This window comes from Lissotriton helveticus, chromosome 8, assembly GCF_964261635.1.
Source record: "Lissotriton helveticus chromosome 8, aLisHel1.1, whole genome shotgun sequence".
Taxonomy (NCBI): domain Eukaryota; kingdom Metazoa; phylum Chordata; class Amphibia; order Caudata; family Salamandridae; genus Lissotriton; species Lissotriton helveticus.
The window spans coordinates 1,335,873,735-1,335,892,780 of record NC_136069.1 but is presented as its reverse complement, the minus strand read 5'-3'; positions in this window follow the sequence as shown (position 1 = coordinate 1,335,892,780).

The window sequence follows — 19,046 nt, the reverse complement described above, 5'->3', positions numbered from 1 at the left end:
TGTTACGAGGCGTACACACGCACGTACCATTGGGGTACGCTTGGCTCGCATATGGCTGAAATGCAATAGGGAAACGAGGCGTACACACGCACGTACCATTGGGGTACGCTTGGCTTGCATATGGCTGAAATGCAATAGGGTAACGAGGCCTACACACGCACGTACCATTGGGGTACGCTTGGCTCGCGTATGGCTGAAATGCAATAGGGTAACGAGGCCTACACACGCACGTACCATTGGGGTACGCTTGGCTCACGTATGGCTGAAATGCAATGGTGTTACGAGGCATACACACGCACGTACCATTGGGGTACGCTTGGCTCACGTATGGCTGAAATTCAATAGGGAAACGAGGTGTACACACGCACGTACCATTGGGGTACGCTTGGCTTGCATATGGCTGAAATGCAATAGGGTAACGAGGCCTACACACGCACATACCATTGGGGTACGCTTGGCTCGCGTATGGCTGAAATGCAATAGGGTAACGAGGCCTACACACGCACGTACCATTGGGGTAAGCTTGGCTAGCGTATGGCTGAAATGCAATAGGGTAACGATGCGTACACACGCACGTACCATTGGGGTACGCTTGGCTCGCGTATGGCTGAAATGCAATAGGGAAACGAGGCCTACACACGCACGTACCATTGGGATACAGTACGTCAGACATGCTCAAGTGTACGATTGTGTAGGCTGCGTCCCTTTCCTACCCCATGTCACCATTGGGAGAGTGACTCCAGGAAATCACATAGCAGGGATGTAGTCTACACTCATGTCTAGGATGTGGATGCATACATCAGCATGGCATCCATACATCAGCATGCCCAAGGTGTGGCAGACATAGAAGAAGCACAGGGACTGTGACCTTGTGACTCAGTTGATGTGTGAAGAGCTGGCGAGACATGTCATCAACCATATTTCACATGTGCATCACATGCATTCAACACTTCACACCGGAGTAAAGTCTGCAACATATTGTGATGCACATCAACACTGGAATGCCACACCATTCAGTAGAGGGAACTGGCACATGATGACAGCAACATGCCCACTGTCACAGAGGTGTAATAGCCGCACAGCATGACCCTGTGTGACCACGTCATGTGTGTGCCATGTGCGACATTGTGCATGATGTTAGCATATGACATTTACAGGTCAGTATCATATTACTCACCTTTGAATATCCCCAAGTGTCATCCTGGATATGGTAATTACCGCTCAGCACTACACTCTACACTTGTGTGTCGGTAGGCATGGCCTGCGGCTCAGCATGTGTTGTTGGCGTTGTGTGTGCCGTGATGACGTTGTCTGAGTACTCAGACGTCACCTCTGCGTGCACACGTCATGAACTTTATTTCACAACACAAGCGCTGGTCCGGTATGAGTGTAAGCTTAGTCATTTTTCAAGCAAAATCATAGTACGTTCACTTCTGACCATTTCACTTGGATTGTCTGACTCCGGACGGTGCCAATATGGATGTCCGTTTCTAAGCCTGTTAGGAATGCCAACGACTCATAAGCCGCTCAGACTCCAGCAGTTGGCCCTGCACCACTATAGCTCATGGTCTGGACGTAGGACGAGTGCCTGGGCGTGGGTGTTGAGACATCAGAGCCCCTGAATTACACATCAGTCCTCCAGGGCTGAGTCGTCATGTATCCCAAATGAGTCAAAGATATGTAATCGCCCTTCCAAATCCCCACAATGCACATACAATGCTGCATGTGATCCGGGTGACACCGGCCATGCGGCTCTGTCAGGTTAGCCGCCGTCGTAGCCTGCACCACGACCTCCGGGCCCTGCCCTGCATGTGAAGCAGGAGGAGTCAGTGCACTTCCTCATGTCCATGATGTCCCTCAACCCAACAACGGCCTCCGCGTTGGCTCCTGGCCCAGCGGACCCGTCTGGGGGCACGAGCGCGTCTGGTGAATTGCCCCTGACGCCATCACTCGCTTTGTCCCTGACGCAGGCGGCGCATACGTCCCGGAACCGCTGGGACAGACAGGATGTGAATGGTCACCCTGGTCCTCGCTGGTTCACCTCACAACCTCACTGGCAACAGTCCCCCAGGTGTCAGCCTTGGTGCCGTTCTTGGGTGGTGCTGTCCCCAATACCACACACTGTACGGCTCCAGCGTGGAGACTGTGCGGCTGAACACCACTATTAATGCTGCATGGGGAGTAAAACTTCAATGAGCCTGCCACAGCTCATTACAATGGGTGTTAATGGGTATTTGTAGGGTCATGAAGACCCAGTGGCATGTGAGTGTCAGTCCCAAGACGACAGGACAGGTGGACTGGGGGATGCGAGTGGTCTGGACACCTAGCCTGACACTGGTGATGTCTCTACTCCAAACGTGTTTCTGGATGAGCGGGCAATGTACAGTGTAGTGTTTACGTGGGTGGCCGGAGCCTTGCCCCTTCATCTCCCCGTTGCCGCCGTGAGGACCAACCTCCTCACTTAAGTCCTTCAACTCCACTCACGCTCCGCTGTGCCTCTGCAGGCCTATCTTCAGGAATGTACTGTATCTATATTGGCCAGCATGTACAGGCACGCTGCATGTTTGGCTGTAGATAGGCACGTTGTCAGACGCCCACTCCCCTCCCCGGACTGACCATGTTCCCTGTCCTCCCACCCCACATTAGAGAGCATGGGCATCCAGGCCCCCAAATCACAGACCACATTCCCGTTAGCTCCGCTGTAGAGGGCATCCAAGAGGTATGAGCACTACGGAAACATGTCTTCATCCTCCCTGAGTCAGGGAGTGGGCTCTTCCTACATCACATGCCTCTTTGTCTGGTACCCACACTCTCTGTGGGACATGGTTGTGTAACTGCTGGCAGAGTGTGCGTTGTAGGTACGGGCAATACTTGGCGACGCCCTTGTAGGATGCCAATCACCCTCACTGTCTTTTTTCCGGTGTGGCCTGGATAGCCCCGACTCACTGGGCAGATCGATGGCATCCAGGGAGGCAAATTTGTCAAAAGCTTGTCATGTATTCAAAGTCGGGATTATGCGACTAACTACTGTTCCTTACTGATATCTTGTTACAAAACGTAAGTAACTAGTCCATACAGTTCAGTACATGTGCTGTAGGAGCATCTATGTTGTGTCCTTGGCGTGACGACCTGGTTTCTAATGTACACACACCATGCCCCGTGTGTTAATTACCCACTCATATGTGTGATGGCAGCACAGACCATTTGTCACAAATCTAAGATTTATGATGTATGATGATGGTCATGTAATAGTTAGGGAATGTAAACACCGCAACATTACTAAGTCAGAACTGTGCAAATGATGGCACATGTGGTGTGTGTGTGTGTGTGTGTATTGCTGTCAGCTGTCTGGATGTGCAGACAAGCTGCTACTGACATTCACATGACGTGTGTCACTGACATGATACATTGTCATGCTCACTAAGACCTTTCCATCAGATCATTTGTATGCATGTCATATCCATTCCACACACCACAGGTCTTTTACTTTTCACGGAGGAATGGCTGGGAGCTGGCACATGTTACATCAGTGTGTATCCCACGCCACACTCCAAATTGTCTAGATTATTTGAAGCAGTGTTGCTTGTGCCATGTACATTGTTATTGTCTTAGTCAGACAGTTGAAGACATTTTCTATAAATTGTGTATTGCAGGGGAACCCCCTCTGGAAAGGCCGTTGCCTGACTTGGAAGCCATGAGGGAGCGCAATTGCATCCGTCGTTATCGCTTCAACAGACAGATGATCAAGGACCTGACGGACAGGCTGGAGGCTCACCTACAACCACGCCACAGGTATCCAACTGCGCTGACACCCAAGGTAAAGGTGATGGCAGCCCTCCATTTCTTTGCCACAGGTACGTTCCAATTCACCATAGCTGATGTGGGAGGGATGTCTCAGACTATGTTTAGCCGGGTATTGGGTGATGTATTGGCAGCTATGTTGCTGCACCTGGATGAATTCATTACATTCCCTACTCCAGAAGAGTTGACAGATGTCAAGGGGGAATTCTATGCCCTGGGCCGCATGCCACATGTAATTGGTGCAATTGATGGTACACATGTTACTCTAGTGCCACCACAGGCTCAGGAGCAAGCGTATCGCAACAGGAAACACTACCATTCGATAAATGCCCTGGTGGTGTGTCTTGCCAACATGATTATCTCACATGTTTGTGCACGTTTTCCAGGATCGTGCCACGATGCTTTCATCATGAGGCGTAGCAGGGTACCACAGATGATGCTGCAGCTGCACAACCACCGGGCATGTCTTGTTGGTGAGTATACCCTGTCAGCTATGTATGTCAGTATGTCACAACTTCATGATCTGCATCATATTACACACTCATTTCCATGATGTCAATTTGCAGGAGACGCTGGATATCCAAACATGCCGTGGTTAATGACTCCACTACGCAACCCCAGGACAGCTGCAGACCAGCGGTACAACAATGCTCATGGGAAGACCAGGCGGGTGATCGAGCGAACTTTTGGACTCCTGAAGAGCCGGTTCAGGTGCCTGGACAAGACAGGCGGAGCCTTCCAATACAGCCCACGCAAGGTGTGTGACATCTTCTCCGTGTGCTGCATGCTACACAACATGGCAGTGGAGAAGGCCGTGCCACTCTACCTTGATCCTGATGAGCTGGAACATCCGCCCGTTGAGGATGAAGGCCTTGCCCAGGATGCCAGCGACGAGGAGGGTGAAGATGATATCCGGAGTCACCTCATCCGCAACTTCTTTTCATGATGGTGAGTCATAGCAGCTGTAATCTGAAACATCTACAATAGAGTTGCATGGGTAGCATGCTGTGGATGCAACAGACTGTATGCAAGCTCACTTGGATGTTTGTTGTGCAGTGTCACACAGGTGCAGATGTAATACAACACACATACGTGCTATGTGTGCATTTTGAATGTACAGGTGTACTACAACATCTGGATAATAAACAGGACATTGTCAAAATGACATGAAACAGAACTTGACCCCTTGTGTGCCACTCTCATCCACAGCTCGTCCTGCCTGTTGTCCGTTGGGGTCATCGTGGTCATCCTGCTATTGCTCGTCATGATTGCAACGTCTGCCAAATCAACGGAGCATGCATGGACATGTGGAGAAGTCAATTTGGGTAAGGACTCATATGAGGCTGTTTAGCGTTGGTATGTTTTGAAACGTGTGGTACATGTTCATGTGCATGTAGTGAGACCATGCATACATGCAACTACAAAATGTTACTTATTACATGTATGCCCACTCCCATGACAGGATAGTCACCCCATCTGACTGTCATATGTTGTAGTTAGAGACTCTGGTGAAATCATCTATGTGTGTAGACATTGACACTGCTACATTGCATATACCATGGCTTTACATTGTGTCAGAGGTCACAACCACGGACTCTGTGGGGGATTGCAGCCTCACTGTGTGCATTAGAATGTGACTGGATCCTCTCCTCCAGCTTGTGGGCCAGTTCCGTTTGATTACCATCAAACCATGTGGTGTAGGTGTGGCACAGTCTATGTTCCACATGTTGAGATAACTTTCCTGTCATTCTGTTTACATGGATGCATTGCCCCTTGTTGCAGTATATCATGTCACTGTCATGTCGTTACCGCAGTGCAGCTCGAAAATACAGCTACACCAGCCTTCACAGTGAGTAGCAGTTATGTTTTGATTCACATGATGCCATGAATGTTTAGCATGAGAAATGACAATGTTTGGGTGATGCATATGTGATTTATTGTGTAGCACCAGTGGAGTGCGGTCATTCCCATGAATCTCTAGTCCCGTGCAGCATTACTGGGCAATGCTAGGGTCTCATTATGTGGCTTGGATCAACATCACTTTCACTTTATATCTTTTGAACCTGCATATCATGTTTAGCATAGTAATGCAAACTTGACAGATCAAAAGACTGGCTACTGAGTGCCTTCATTGCATGTAGATCATTAGCTTCATCATCATATGTGATACTTACAGCTGTTGTGGGTCAAGTCAAGTTGGGGTACATGGCCCTTATGGGTACCCATAATCACATGCAGACATTACAGTTAGTGTAAGGAGCATTGCCATATGTTTCCATTTGTTTGTAAGGTCAACCTCATCTGAGCCAGTGAAGGATTTGTAACAACATAGATCTCATTGCATGGTAGCTTACTTGAGAGCGTTACACATGACTCGAATGGATGACAGACTGTCCTAGGTTTTATGTGTCTGTGTCATAGCATTGGATCTCATGTGATACCATGATTACTCATCTAAAATTGTATACAGTCAGTAAACTTCACAGGTGTGACTGGTACAGTGTAGCTAATGATGTTTTTGAAGTGTCAGTGACATGAGAATGTACTCCTAATGGTTATTTACCTCTGTTTCAGGTCTCCCTCCCAGCAGTTCCCATCCTCTCCTTCCCTCGCCTGATCACCCTTTTGTGTCTGTCGTTTGTACTCAGACCAAGGGGCTAGGGAGAGGTGTGGCGCCGCGGCCAGGGCGACTGACGCTGGAATCTGGGGACCACGGTTCGATCCCCGGCTCCGGCGGCAGGTTAGCCCAGCACCATGTGACTCTGGGCAATAGCTCGCTTAATCTTCCCGAAGGCCCCCAGCGCCTAGAGACCCTTACGGGTGATTGTGCGCTTTACAAATGTGGACTTTACTTTACTTTACTTTATTTGGAGGTGGAACCCTTTGAGCATCACACCACTAAGCATGGGTGGATTTTGCGAATTGGCAATCCGTGAACTTGCGTATTTACGGATTCGCAATCCGCAAAATCCGCGAACTCTCGCGAATTTGTGGATTTTTTTTTGTGTGTTCGCAAGGGTTTCTACCAGTTCGCGAGGGTTGTGTACCAGTTCGCAATTGCGAACATACTTGTCGGCTCGCAACGGCCGCGACTATGTTGTTTCTACATCTGGTTCATCATCACAGGTTCACAGCACCCTCTGTTTCACCACTGCCACCCTCTGGTACACCCATGCCACCCTCTGGTACATCACTGCCACCCTCTGGTTGGTTTATCACTGTAGATTATGGGGGTGAAAAAAAGCAAGCACACCTGCCTTGCTTCAACTGACATGAATTAATTTGGGGTTGATTAATGTGTCACTGAATTTAAACTTCTAGTCTGGCTGGCACCTGCTTCCTTATCTGTAATTTGCTTTCTGTTGCAGTGCAATTCTTTTCTGAAGGGGCCCCTCAGGAAGCACTACAGGGAATGGTTACTAATGATAAGATTGAACTTTTGCACATGCTGAGTGCTTTCAGTTTTGTCTGTAATTGCTTTCTGTTGCAGTGTATTTTTTTTAACAGGACCTTTGTTGTATACTTGTAGCTATTCTCTGAGCCTGCTGTGAGGGTCAGAGCAGGGTCATAGAATAGTTGCAAGTAGGCAAATGTACTCTGAAGGGGCCCCTCAGGAAGCACTACAGGGAAAGGTTACTAATGATAAGATTGAACTTTTGCACCTGCTGAGTGCTTTCAGTTTTGCAAAAATCCAAATATCCAGCAGCATTCACAAAAAGTAACCCTTCCAGGTCAAGATCCAAATCAAAGTGACCAGCACATGAAGAAAGCACTGGGAGGGGCCTGCTGGACAGGAACAGGAAGTTGGAGACTGTGGGGCACTTCCTTCCTCCCACCCCCCCCCCCCAAAATGGACTCCTTGCAAAGAAAAAGTGCAGGCAAATGTCAACCTGAGGAGTTATTCTGATAAAAATCATAATTTTCAAGGTTTATGCTGCCTGCTGGTGGATTTCTTGTGCGAAATTGCAAATTTTGCAATCTCGCAATTGCGAGATTGTCGCTGCCTGCCGCATCTACGTGTTCACAAGTGTTTACTCCCGCGAAATTGTATAGTATTCTAGTTGGCAAGTGCGACCAAGCAAAAAATCCGCTTCGCACGGATTTTACGAATTTTCGGCAAGTTCGCGAGAGTTCGCGGATTGCGAATTTGCCGAAAATCCGCAAAATCCGCGAGCGGAACGGATTTTACGCCCATGCTTACACACCACTCTGATGAAGTAAGGTACGGCCAGTCCTTGACAGGCTTGTAGCCAATAGTACTGCTGCATTACAGGTGACATCATTAATAGTGTTATTTGGAGTTCTTGCCAATGCTCATGTATGTTTGATAATGCTCTATGGGCTCATAATGTAAATAATCATGCTGTGCATGACGTCTGACTTCTACAGATAATTGTGCCGCCTTGATGTCAACGCACATGTCCTTCTAATGTGCATGTATACTATTTAGCATGAAGTTAGCTTATGCTTGTTATGTGTTTACCTGTAAAGTGACCACACGCATGGTGTGGGGGAGGCTAGAATACTATGTTGTGTGTGAGGTAGATGGCTTTGTAGTTGCTGTTTGGCTTTGAACACACTAGCTGTAGTGTACACCTGCTGACGCTGTGTGTCTTGTGCCCCACTTGTCCGTAAGGGCCCTGATCCAGTGGCTGTGATCTTTGGTGATTACTGTGCCATTGTATTTGCTGTGACCCTGAGTGAGGCTGACACTCCTGCCTTCACATACACATGTCACTTTGTGGCTTGCAAATGCCCTTGTGGTATGTGTTTGTTTTGCAAGTTGTCACACCCCTCCCGCCAGCATGTCTTCACTCATTGCTGCTGCTGCATATACAGCCACCATGCCGCGCACAGTATCCAGGGACACAGAGACCTACAGGATGACCCTCCTTCCATCCATTTATAGACCATGCTCCTGCCACCCTACACACAGACTACCCCAGACATTCACCCTCCTGCTATCACAATGCTTCTAACTCAGCCATTGCAGCTGCTATGCCTGTGTGTGCAACACATACTGGCACAACTATAGCTGATTCACATGACATTGGGTCTATGTACCACCAGGTCATGTGCCGTGTACAGCACACACACACCTTCCATAGGCACAATATTGTACAGTGTTACCTTGTCAATGCCACAGCAGCAAAAACATAGCTGTCACTGTCAGTCAAGTAGCCACAGGGGACACAAACCATGACCACGTCTCTTGGGTGTGGTGTGATTTCCCCGTTCTGGTGTAGGTATTTGTCAGATGTGGGTAGTTGTTCTGTATGCGTTGCTCCCATTACAGTAGTATAGTACTTGTAGCTACATAGGGGTAGGTCACCTATTCAGGTGTGCTTGTGTAGAGTGCTACAGCCCATTGCCCACAGTCTGTCCTGCCAACCTTGTCCTGTGCGCCATTCATCACATCCACAGTTCTGCATCATGCAGAAGATAGTTCACATACCTGAGGACACAGTTGTAGGTACTCCCTACGTGGGCAACTACTTTTGTCACACTGATCTGTACACCTCAAAGTGACTATCCTGGGCCTGCCTGTGATAGCAGTTTTGGGCTCCAACCCCCCCTCCAGCATTTACTATCCCACACAGGTGTGTCTTTCCATCCATGTATCTAGTTGTTAGGATTTTTTCTTCAATGTGTGTCCACACTCAGATTCTGATCCAAGTGTTTGGTTGGCTGCTGTTTGTCGGATTCCCTTGCATTTCATACATTTGCACACACATATCAATTTATGCTGTGGTTCAAAGATAACTCACCACATGCGTATGAGGATTAGTATATTTATTGGGAGATCTTGTGTAGGAAACGTGAATAAGTGCTGTACAGAAAGGGGTGGAATCCAAAGTTCACTGCCGGAGATGAGATGCCTTACAGTTTCAGTCAACAGAGTCCAGGCCACAGCGCTTGGCATCATTGGGCAGACTGTGACTAGCATGCCCATGTGGGAGAGTCCCATAGGGGATGCTGTTGCACCCAGGGGCAATATGCCAGGTCCAGTGTCCTGGGAGATGTGCATGGCCCACTGCCCCTCAACGTCTTAGCCGTGGACGACCCACCTTCCTTGGGGGACCCTCAGGTGCAGGCCTGGACAATGCATGGGATGCTACGTCAGAGAGTACCTCCTCCTCCTCCTCCTCCCTCCCTGTGGCTGGTGTCACACTTTGCCGTGATGTTGCTGGCCTTGTGACACAGGGAGGGTGCTGCATGTTGGCAGCTATCTGACGTAGCGATAGGCTCATTTCCCGATGCACCGTCAAGAGCTGAGCCAGACTTGCCTCCACCCGTCCATAATGTAGGTCTTGCCTGGCTATTTGCTCTGCCTGCTGTTCTTTCACCTGGTTGAGGGCCTCCGCAAGCTGGCCTATCTCCCTGGTGTCCCGCCGGTATGCCTCCAGGATGTTAGCGAGTTCAGGCATACCGGGTGCTGCAGCTGACTGGCCAGAATCTCGCCTCCGCCTTCCGCCACTCCCACCACCCTGACCCATACGAACACGGCCTGCGCTTGTGGGCACATCCAATCGACGGGCCCCCCGAGTGCTGCCAGGGTGGAGGTCGTCTGCAACCTCAGGGGCGCCCGACAAAGGGTGTCCCTCATTTTCAGACTGGCTCTCTTGTGGATCATGGGCAGGGCTGTGACCTGTCTGCTGGGATGTGGTGGGAATGTGTCCGGTGGTTGGCTGAGATGTAGCTGGTACAGTTGCTACAGGCGTTTGGGATCCAGAGGAGCCAGGTTGGTTGGGGTCATCCACAGTGCGTTGAGTGGCGTCGCTGTCGGTGGGGTCTGGGTCCTGCTGAGCCTGGGACTGGGATCCTTCTCCCCCCTGGTTGGGGGGGCAACATGTTCCCCTATGTGTGGGAGAGACAGACACTGTTAAGGCACTATCAAGTGACATCTTGTTTAGTTATCCATTATGAGCACCACAGTTCCACAAGCTTTACATGCTTGACATAGTTCTGTTGTGTATGTAGTGGTAGTAAATTGACATGTACTCTGGGGTATTTTCATTCTTCCATTCTCTTGACAATGACTGACACAGCCATTGCTGTGTCTTGTATTGGCGGCACAACACATGTAAGGCATTGGTCATGTTCAGGCAACATCCAGGATACGGTGTAAATCCTTATGTCTGCGTCAAGCATGCACAGAGTTTAGATACAGCATGTTGATGTAAGAGACAGAGCATCATTAATTTGCATGACATCTACTACTTTGGATGTCTTTTGCTGTACCGTGATGGCCAAACAATGCCAACACCCCTGGACCTGTACACACACTTATAGATCATGGATTTTGAACTTGGCACTTCTGTAAGACGCATTACCTTGTCAATACCCATGTCCATGTTGGTACTTCAGTGCATCCACAACGTTAATGAGATGGGGCACGTGCATTGTTTGAGCGGCACAATGGACTTGAGCATCTGAAATGTGCATGTATGAGTAGTATGAGTTATCATATGAGTGAGTGTTTTGTTATGGTACATGACAATTGGGACAGTGTTGCACTCCAAAGCCTGTCCCCAGGGGATGAGTTTCTGTAAGGCGGGTGTAGGATAGGCCATGGTAGTAGTTTGTGTGTGATTTGCAAGCGTCCATCGTTCATGATTTGGCTGCCCCCTGATGTTGCATGCTGGCATAATTGTGGTTTTGTGTTCATGCACAGGGTGTGTGACCTTGTCCTGGTGTTTGTGTTTGCTGTGATCACAGGAGGGACTTGTGCTGCCTACACCTGTGGCCATTGTGTAATACAGAGGTTTCCGATATGTGTGTCCTGACACAGTACAGTGTTAGCTGGAAATGGTGTGTGTGTTGCAGGCACTTAGTGGATGACTGCTGGTAATTAGGAGACATCCCTAAACATTCTGCTCTATGGTGTTTGTAAGGCCTGTGCAGTGCTTGGGTGCAACTGTGTGTGTGCCCAGGGAGATGCGGTGAGGTGACAGTGGGAGGGAGGGCGACAGAGGGAGGGAGGGCGACAGAGGGAGAGGGCGACAGAGGGAGATTGCGACAGAGGGAGAGGGTGACAGAGGGAGAGGGCGACAGAGAGGGAGGGCGACAGAGGGAGAGGGCGACAGAGGTAGAGGGCGACAGAGGGAGAGGGTGACAAAGGGAGAGGGTGACAGAGGGAGAGGGCGACAGAGGGAGAGGGCGACAGAGGGAGAGGGCGACAGAGGGCGACAGAGGGAGAGGGTGACAGAGGGAGAGGGCGACAGAGGGGGAGGGCGACAGAGGGAGAGGGCGACAGAGGGAGAGGGCGACAGAGGGAGAGGGCGACAGAGGGAGAGGGTGACAGAGGGAGAGGGCGACAGAGGGGGAGGGTGACAGAGGGAGGGAGGGTGCAGAGGGAGGGGCGAGAGGGAGAGGGTGACAGAGGGCGACAGAGGGAGAGGGCGACAGAGGGGGAGGGCGACAGAGGGAGAGGGCGACAGAGGGAGAGGGCGACAGAGGGAGAGTGCGACAGAGGGAGAGGGCGACAGAGGGAGAGGGTGACAGAGGGAGAGGGCGACAGAGGGGGAGGGCGACAGAGGGAGAGGGCGACAGAGGGAGAGGGCGACAGAGGGAGAGGGAGACAGAGGGAGAGGGCGACAGAGGGAGAGGGTGACAGAGGGAGAGGGTGACAGAGGGGGAGGGCAACAGAGGGAGGGAGGGTGACAGAGGGAGGGGCGACAGAGGGAGAGGGCGACAGAGGGCGACAGAGGGAGAGGGTGACAGAGGGAGTGGGCGACAGAGGGGGAGGGCGACAGAGGGAGAGGGCGACAGAGGGAGTGGGCGACGAAGGGAGAGTGCGACAGAGGGAGAGGGTGACAGAGGGAGAGTGCGACAGAGGGGGAGGGCGACAGAGGGAGAGGGCGACAGAGGGTGAGGGCGACAGAGGGAGAGGGCGACAGAGGGAGAGGGTGACAGAGGGAGAGGGCGACAGAGGGGGAGGGCGACAGAGGGAGAGGGCGACAGAGGGAGAGGGCGACAGAGGGAGAGGGCGACAGAGGGAGAGGGTGACAGAGGGAGAGGGCGACAGAGGGGGAGGGCGACAGAGGGAGGGAGGGAGGGTGACAGAGGGAGGGGCGACAGAGGGAGAGGGCGACAGAGGGAGAGGGCGACAGAGGGAGAGGGTGACAGAGGGAGAGGGCGACAGAGGGGGAGGGCGACAGAGGGAGAGGGCGACAGAGGGAGAGGGCGACAGAGGGAGAGGGTGACAGAGGGAGAGGGCGACAGAGGGGGAGGGTGACAGAGGGAGAGGGCGACAGAGGGAGGGAGGGCGACAGAGGGAGAGGGCGACAGAGGGGGAGGGGGACAGAGGGAGAGGGCGACAGAGGGAGAGGGCGACAGAGGGAGGGGGAGACAGGGTTGGAGGCAGGTTGTTTGTGCTTGCCCACTTGCTACACTGCCTTACTGTGTCACTAAATATTGTATCTCTGGAAGGTGTGTCCACAACATGATATTGTTTACGAGCTGTGGTCTACTTTCTTGTGTGATATTTCCCTATCCCTGTACATTGGGCATGGTGCCTGGGTGAGGCCCTGGGGCATATGGGATGAGAGCAGCCTCCTACCCTCCACCTTCCACCCTTTGTGGGTCCCACTTGCAACAAACCACTTTTAGTTGTGTTGTGCTAGGACTCATGGCCACCCACCCCATGCTGCTGGGCACTGTTGTAAGTCCACCCATGTAACATGTATTTTTTGTACACTCACCAGACTCAACGGCTCCTTCTATTCCATGTACTCCCACCGGTGGCAGCAGGGCCATGACTTTCTCCTCCCAGGGCTGGTATACAGGAGGTCTGCGGGGACCACCACCTCCAGTGTGGTGTGCAGAGGCGTAGTCCTGGTCCATTTTCTTCTTGACCATCCTCCGCAGATCATACCACCTGGACTGGCATTCCCCCCTGGTGCGCCGGATGGGTGCAACAGCATTGACCCGGTCTACGATCCTCTCCCACAGGCGTGCTTTTTCTGCCATGCTGGTCTGTCTGACCAATGCGCCAAACAGCTGTGGCTCGACTCTGATGACTTCATCTGTAATTATCTCCATCTCCGGGTTAGTGAACTTTGGATTCTTGGATGTGGTCATGGTGTGGGGTGTATGTGATTGAGGGGGTGATGGTGTGTATGGATGAGGGTGTGTGGTTGTGATTGTGAAGGGGTGGTGTGGGTGTAGATGTGATAGGGTGTATGTGTGAAGGTATGTGGCAGCAATAGTTGGTGTGCTCTCTGTTTCTTTGCAAGAATGGGTATGTTGCAAAGGATGATGGGTTGTATGTGTGGACCCTTTTATTGGTCAAATAGTGGGTGTGGCTTAATTTGAATTGGTTGTGTGTGTGTTATATGGGGTGGGTGTTAGTGTTGACCTCTGTTTGGCTGTGACCAGGACATTGATTCTGTATGGTGTGTACACAGGAGACATGTTCAGTGTTGTTGTGCCACTTGTTTGCAAAGTCCTTGTGCTGGTTTGGGTGTTGGCATTATGTGTGCGTGTCGTACTTGGGGGTGCGATTGACTGGTACGGGCCGTTGGCGGGTGGGGGTGTTCGCGTAGGCTTGTTGGGGGGGGTGCGTGTCGTACTTGGCCGTGGGATTGACTGGTACGGGCCGTTGGCGGGTGGGGGTGTTCGCGTAGGGTTGTTGAGGGGGTGTGCGTGTCATACTTGTGCGTGCGATTGACTGGTACGGGCCGTTGGCGGGTGGGGGTGTTCGCGTAGGGGGGTGTGCGTGTCGTACTTGGGCGTGCGATTGTCTGGTACGGGCCGTTGGTGGGTGGGGGTGTTCGCGTAGGGGGGTGTGCGTGTTGTACTTGTGCGTGCGATTGACTGGTAAGGGGCGTTGGCGGGTGGGGGTGTTCGCGTAGGCTTGTTGGGGGGGTGTGCGTGTCGTACTTGTGCGTGCGATTGACTGGTACGGGCTGTTGGCGGGTGGGGGTGTTCGCGTAGGGGGGTGTGCGTGTCGTACTTGTGCGTGCGATTGTCTGGTACGGGCCGTTGGCGGGTGGGGGTGTTCGCGTAGGCTTGTTGGGGGGGTGTGCGTGTCGTACTTGTACTTTCGATTGACTGGTACGGGCCGTTGGCGGGTGGGGGTGTTCCCATAGGGGGGTGTGCGTGTCGTACTTGTGCGTGCGATTGACTGGTACGGGCCGTTGGCGGGTGGGGGTGTTCGCGTAGGCTTGTTGGGGGGGTGTGCGTGTCGTACTTGGGCGTGCGATTGACTGGTACAGGCCGTTGGCGGGTGGGGGTGTTCGCGTAGGCTTGTTGGGGGGGTGTGCGTGTCATACTTGGGCGTGCGATTGACTGGTACGGGCCGTTGGCGGGTAGGGGTGTTCGCGTAGGCTTGTTGGGGGGTGTGCGTGTCATACTTGTGCGCACTATTGACTGGTACGGGCCGTTGGTGGGTGGGGGTGTTCGCGTAGGGGTGTGTGCGTGTCGTACTTGGGCTTGCGATTGTCTGGTACGGGCCGTTGGCCGTTGGGGGTGTTCGCGTAGGGGGGTGTGCGTGCCGTACTTGTGCGTGCGATTGACTGGTACGGGCCGTTGGCGGGTAGGGGTGTTCGCGTAGGGGGGTGTGCGTGTCGTACTTGTGCGTGCGATTGTCTGGTATGGGCCGTTGGCGGGTGGGGGTGTTCGCGTAGGGGGGTGTGCGTTTCGTACCTGTGCGTGCGATTGACTGGTATGGGCTGTTGGCGTTTGGGGGTGTTCGCGTAGGCTTGTTGGGAGGGTGTGCGTGTCGTACTTGTGCGTGCGATTGACTGCTACTGGCCGTTGGCGGGTGGGGGTGTTCGCGTAGGGTGGTGTGCGTGTCGTACTTGTGCGTGCGATTGACTGGTACGGGCCGTTGGCGGGTGGGGGTGTTCGCGTAGGGGGCTGAGCGTGTCGTACTTGGGTGTGCGATTGTATGGTACGGGCCGTTGGCGGGTGGGGGTGTTCGCGTAGGCTTGTTGGGGGGGGTGCGTATCGTACTTGTGCGTGCGATTGACTGGTACGGGCCGTTGGCGGGTGGGGGTGTTCACGTAGGCTTGTTGGGGGGCTGTGCATGTTGTACTTGTGCGTGCGATTGACTGGTACGGGCCGTTGGCGGGTGGGGGTGTTCGTGTAGGGGGGTGTGTGTGTCATACTTGTGCGTGCGATTGTCTGGTACGGGCCGTTGGCGGGTGGGGGTGTTCGCGTAGGCTTGTTGGGGGGTGTGCGTGTCGTACTTGGGCGTGCGATTGACTGGTACGGGCCGTTGGCAGGTGGGGGTGTTCGTGTAGGGGGGTGTGCGTGTCGTACTTGTGCGTGCGATTGACTATTACGGGCCGTTGGCGGGTGGGGGTGTTCGCGTAGGCTTGTTGGGGGGGTGTGCATGTCGTACTTGTGCGTGCGATTGACTGGTACGGGCCGTTGGCGGGTGGGGGTGTTCGCGTAGGGGTGTGTGCGTGTCGTACTTGTGCGTGCGATTAACTGGTACGGGCCGTTGGCGGGTGGGGGTGTTCGCGTAGGCTTGTTGGGGGGTGTGCGTGTCGTACTTGGGCGTGCGATTGACTGGTACGGGCCGTTGGCGGGTGGGGGTGTTCGTGTAGGGGGGTGTGCGTGTCGTACTTGTGCGTGCGATTGACTATTACGGGCCGTTGGCGGGTGGGGGTGTTCGCATAGGCTTGTTGGGGGGGTGTGCGTGTCGTACTTGGGCGTGCGATTGACTGGTACGGGCCGTTGGCGGGCAGGGGTGTTCGAGTAGGCTTGTTGGGGGGGTGCGTGTCGTACTTGGGCGTGCGATTGACTGGTACGGGCCGTTGGTGGGTGGGGGTGTTCGCGTAGGCTTGTTGGGGGGTGTGCGTGTCATACTTGTGCGTGTGATTGACTGGTACGGGCCGTTGGCGGGTGGGGGTGTTCGCGTAGGGGGGTGTGCGTGCGATTGTCTGGTACGGGCCGTTGGCGGGTGGGGGTGTTCGCGTAGGCTTGTTGGGGGGTGTGCGTGTCGTACTTGTGCGTGCAATTGACTGGTACGGGCCGTTGGCGGGTGGGTGTGTTCGCGTAGGCTTGTTGGGGGGGTGTGCGTGTCGTACTTGTGCGTGAGCGAGGGGTATGTGTTGACGCTGCTAGATGCGAGCCGCATATTGCCGTATGAATCATTATTCAAGTGCGATAACTTTGTTCCGTACGATTCGCTGTCAGGCTTCTCGTACAGGATCGTACTTGTGTGTTTGTACGGGCTGGTTACGAATCATATGATAGGATTCCCGATGCATGTTCGTACGGATCATCGACTGTGATTCGGACGGTTCGGTGATATTCGTACGGAAATCGATGGGAACGGATCGGAATTCGCAGGTCGGACGTAAAGTTCCCATTCGTACGGATTCGGATACGGATGCGAGTCGTACGGCGGAATATTTTACCGGATCGGAATCGAGGCCTTAATGTATCTAGGTGGTAAGTGTGTGTGTAATAGCTTTTTTTGTTGTGTTTAGTGATATGCATGTTAGCCTTCAATGTGCAGATAGCACCTCTAGGTAGAAGGTGTTGGAGGCTGATTTAGCACCCGGTTGCAAATATAGCAACATTTACATTATTTCTAATGCCAATCATTGATATCTTGAGAAACGCTAATTTATTGGATGTGCGGTTATTTCCCTTACAGGGAACACTACTACCTGTTCTTTTTACTTGATTGTATCACTGGTTGGCCTGGCTTCGCTTCAGTTCCCACTACGTTCTTCTCAGCAGCAGTGAATCCTGTTGAGTGGTCAGAAGCCCTAATATGCTGGAGATACTCCTGCGGTGATTCTGCCATGAAAACTGTTGGGAGGAGGAAACACCTGCTGCTTCAGGGTCATGGGGTGCCTGCAGGTGGGCAGATTCTATGCCCCCAGTATGTAGTCACCCCCTTACCTACACAGCATGGACTGTCAGTCCATGCCGTGCAGGAAAGGACTTTGGTGTTCCCCTTACGATGCCTTTTTAATAAGCACCACAATGGGAACGCCAAAGAACTGCCCACCAGACCATGAGATTACGAGTAATCTGGCGGGCGGCTGGCAATCAAGTTTTGCAGTCCTAGATTGGTGCACTGGTATGGCGCCATGCTCCAGGACCGCCAAACTCAGAATCAGACCCTAAGACCGAATGTGAAAATCATCACAGCGACTTCATCCAGCAGCTCCCTAACTACAACACCTCCTCCTCGAATACCGCATGCAGCTGTACACTGCAGAACTTCTACATTCTCAGAAACTTTTGGTTGAAATTTCTTCAAAGCCCGAAGGTAAGCACCGACCAGTCTCAACCCACTTTTTGTATCCAATGTGCTCTCCAATATGGTTGGCCATATTTTTTTACTTTGACCTGGTCTCACACGAGTAGAGGTCCATGGTTGGTGCTTTCATCTTTCAGGGGCTAGGTATTACCGTCAAATTTAAAAAATCTGGTTCTAATGATTGGATTTTTATTGTTTGGCTGTCAAATAATGTAATAAAATATACTCAGTTTGTGAAAATTAGTGTGGGATTTTTCTTGCATTGTGTTTTCACTTTATTTCTGTTTGTGCGCTGCATGAATACTTTACACATTGACTCTAAGTAAGGCCTGACTGTTTTGTGCCATGCTATCAAGGGGTTAAGCACAGATTCATTTAGTGACTTTAGTGATTCACCCTGACCAGGATTGGGGCTGTTGCATGAGCAGGACTAACCCCACTCAACCAACAACCCCATGTCTCACAATGAGGGTAAGAAAATATTGCCATTTGAAGCTGGCACATCTTTGTTGACGATGTGATAATCCTTTCCATTCTCTGTTTTGTGCTATAAACTCCTTAGACATAGTCAGACTGTAAAGAACTTTGTGTCTCATATATCTAGTTGTCCACCATATGAGCCCCATAAATAAATAAATAATTAAATAAATACTGTTTTTCGACTGTACTGCTGCAATGACTCATGGGTTGGCAATTAACATAATAATAACATAATCTTTAAATGCTAATCCAAGTAATTGGTAGACTTTGACAGCATGTTGATTTGTACACAACCTTCTTCAAAAATCAAACAACTATTATGCCATTTCAGGATTCATAAATGCCACTTGTGCTACAGATTGCTCACATATCTCACTAGTAACAAATGTTAGTTTAGTGGCAGTTGTTCGGAGACGTAAAACTGAAGTACACTATCAATGTGCAAATGCTGTGCAATAAATATCAATGCGTTATTCACTCTCTTGGCCAACTTCCAGGATGCATTCGAGTTCATTTTTCTGCTTAACAGTCATTC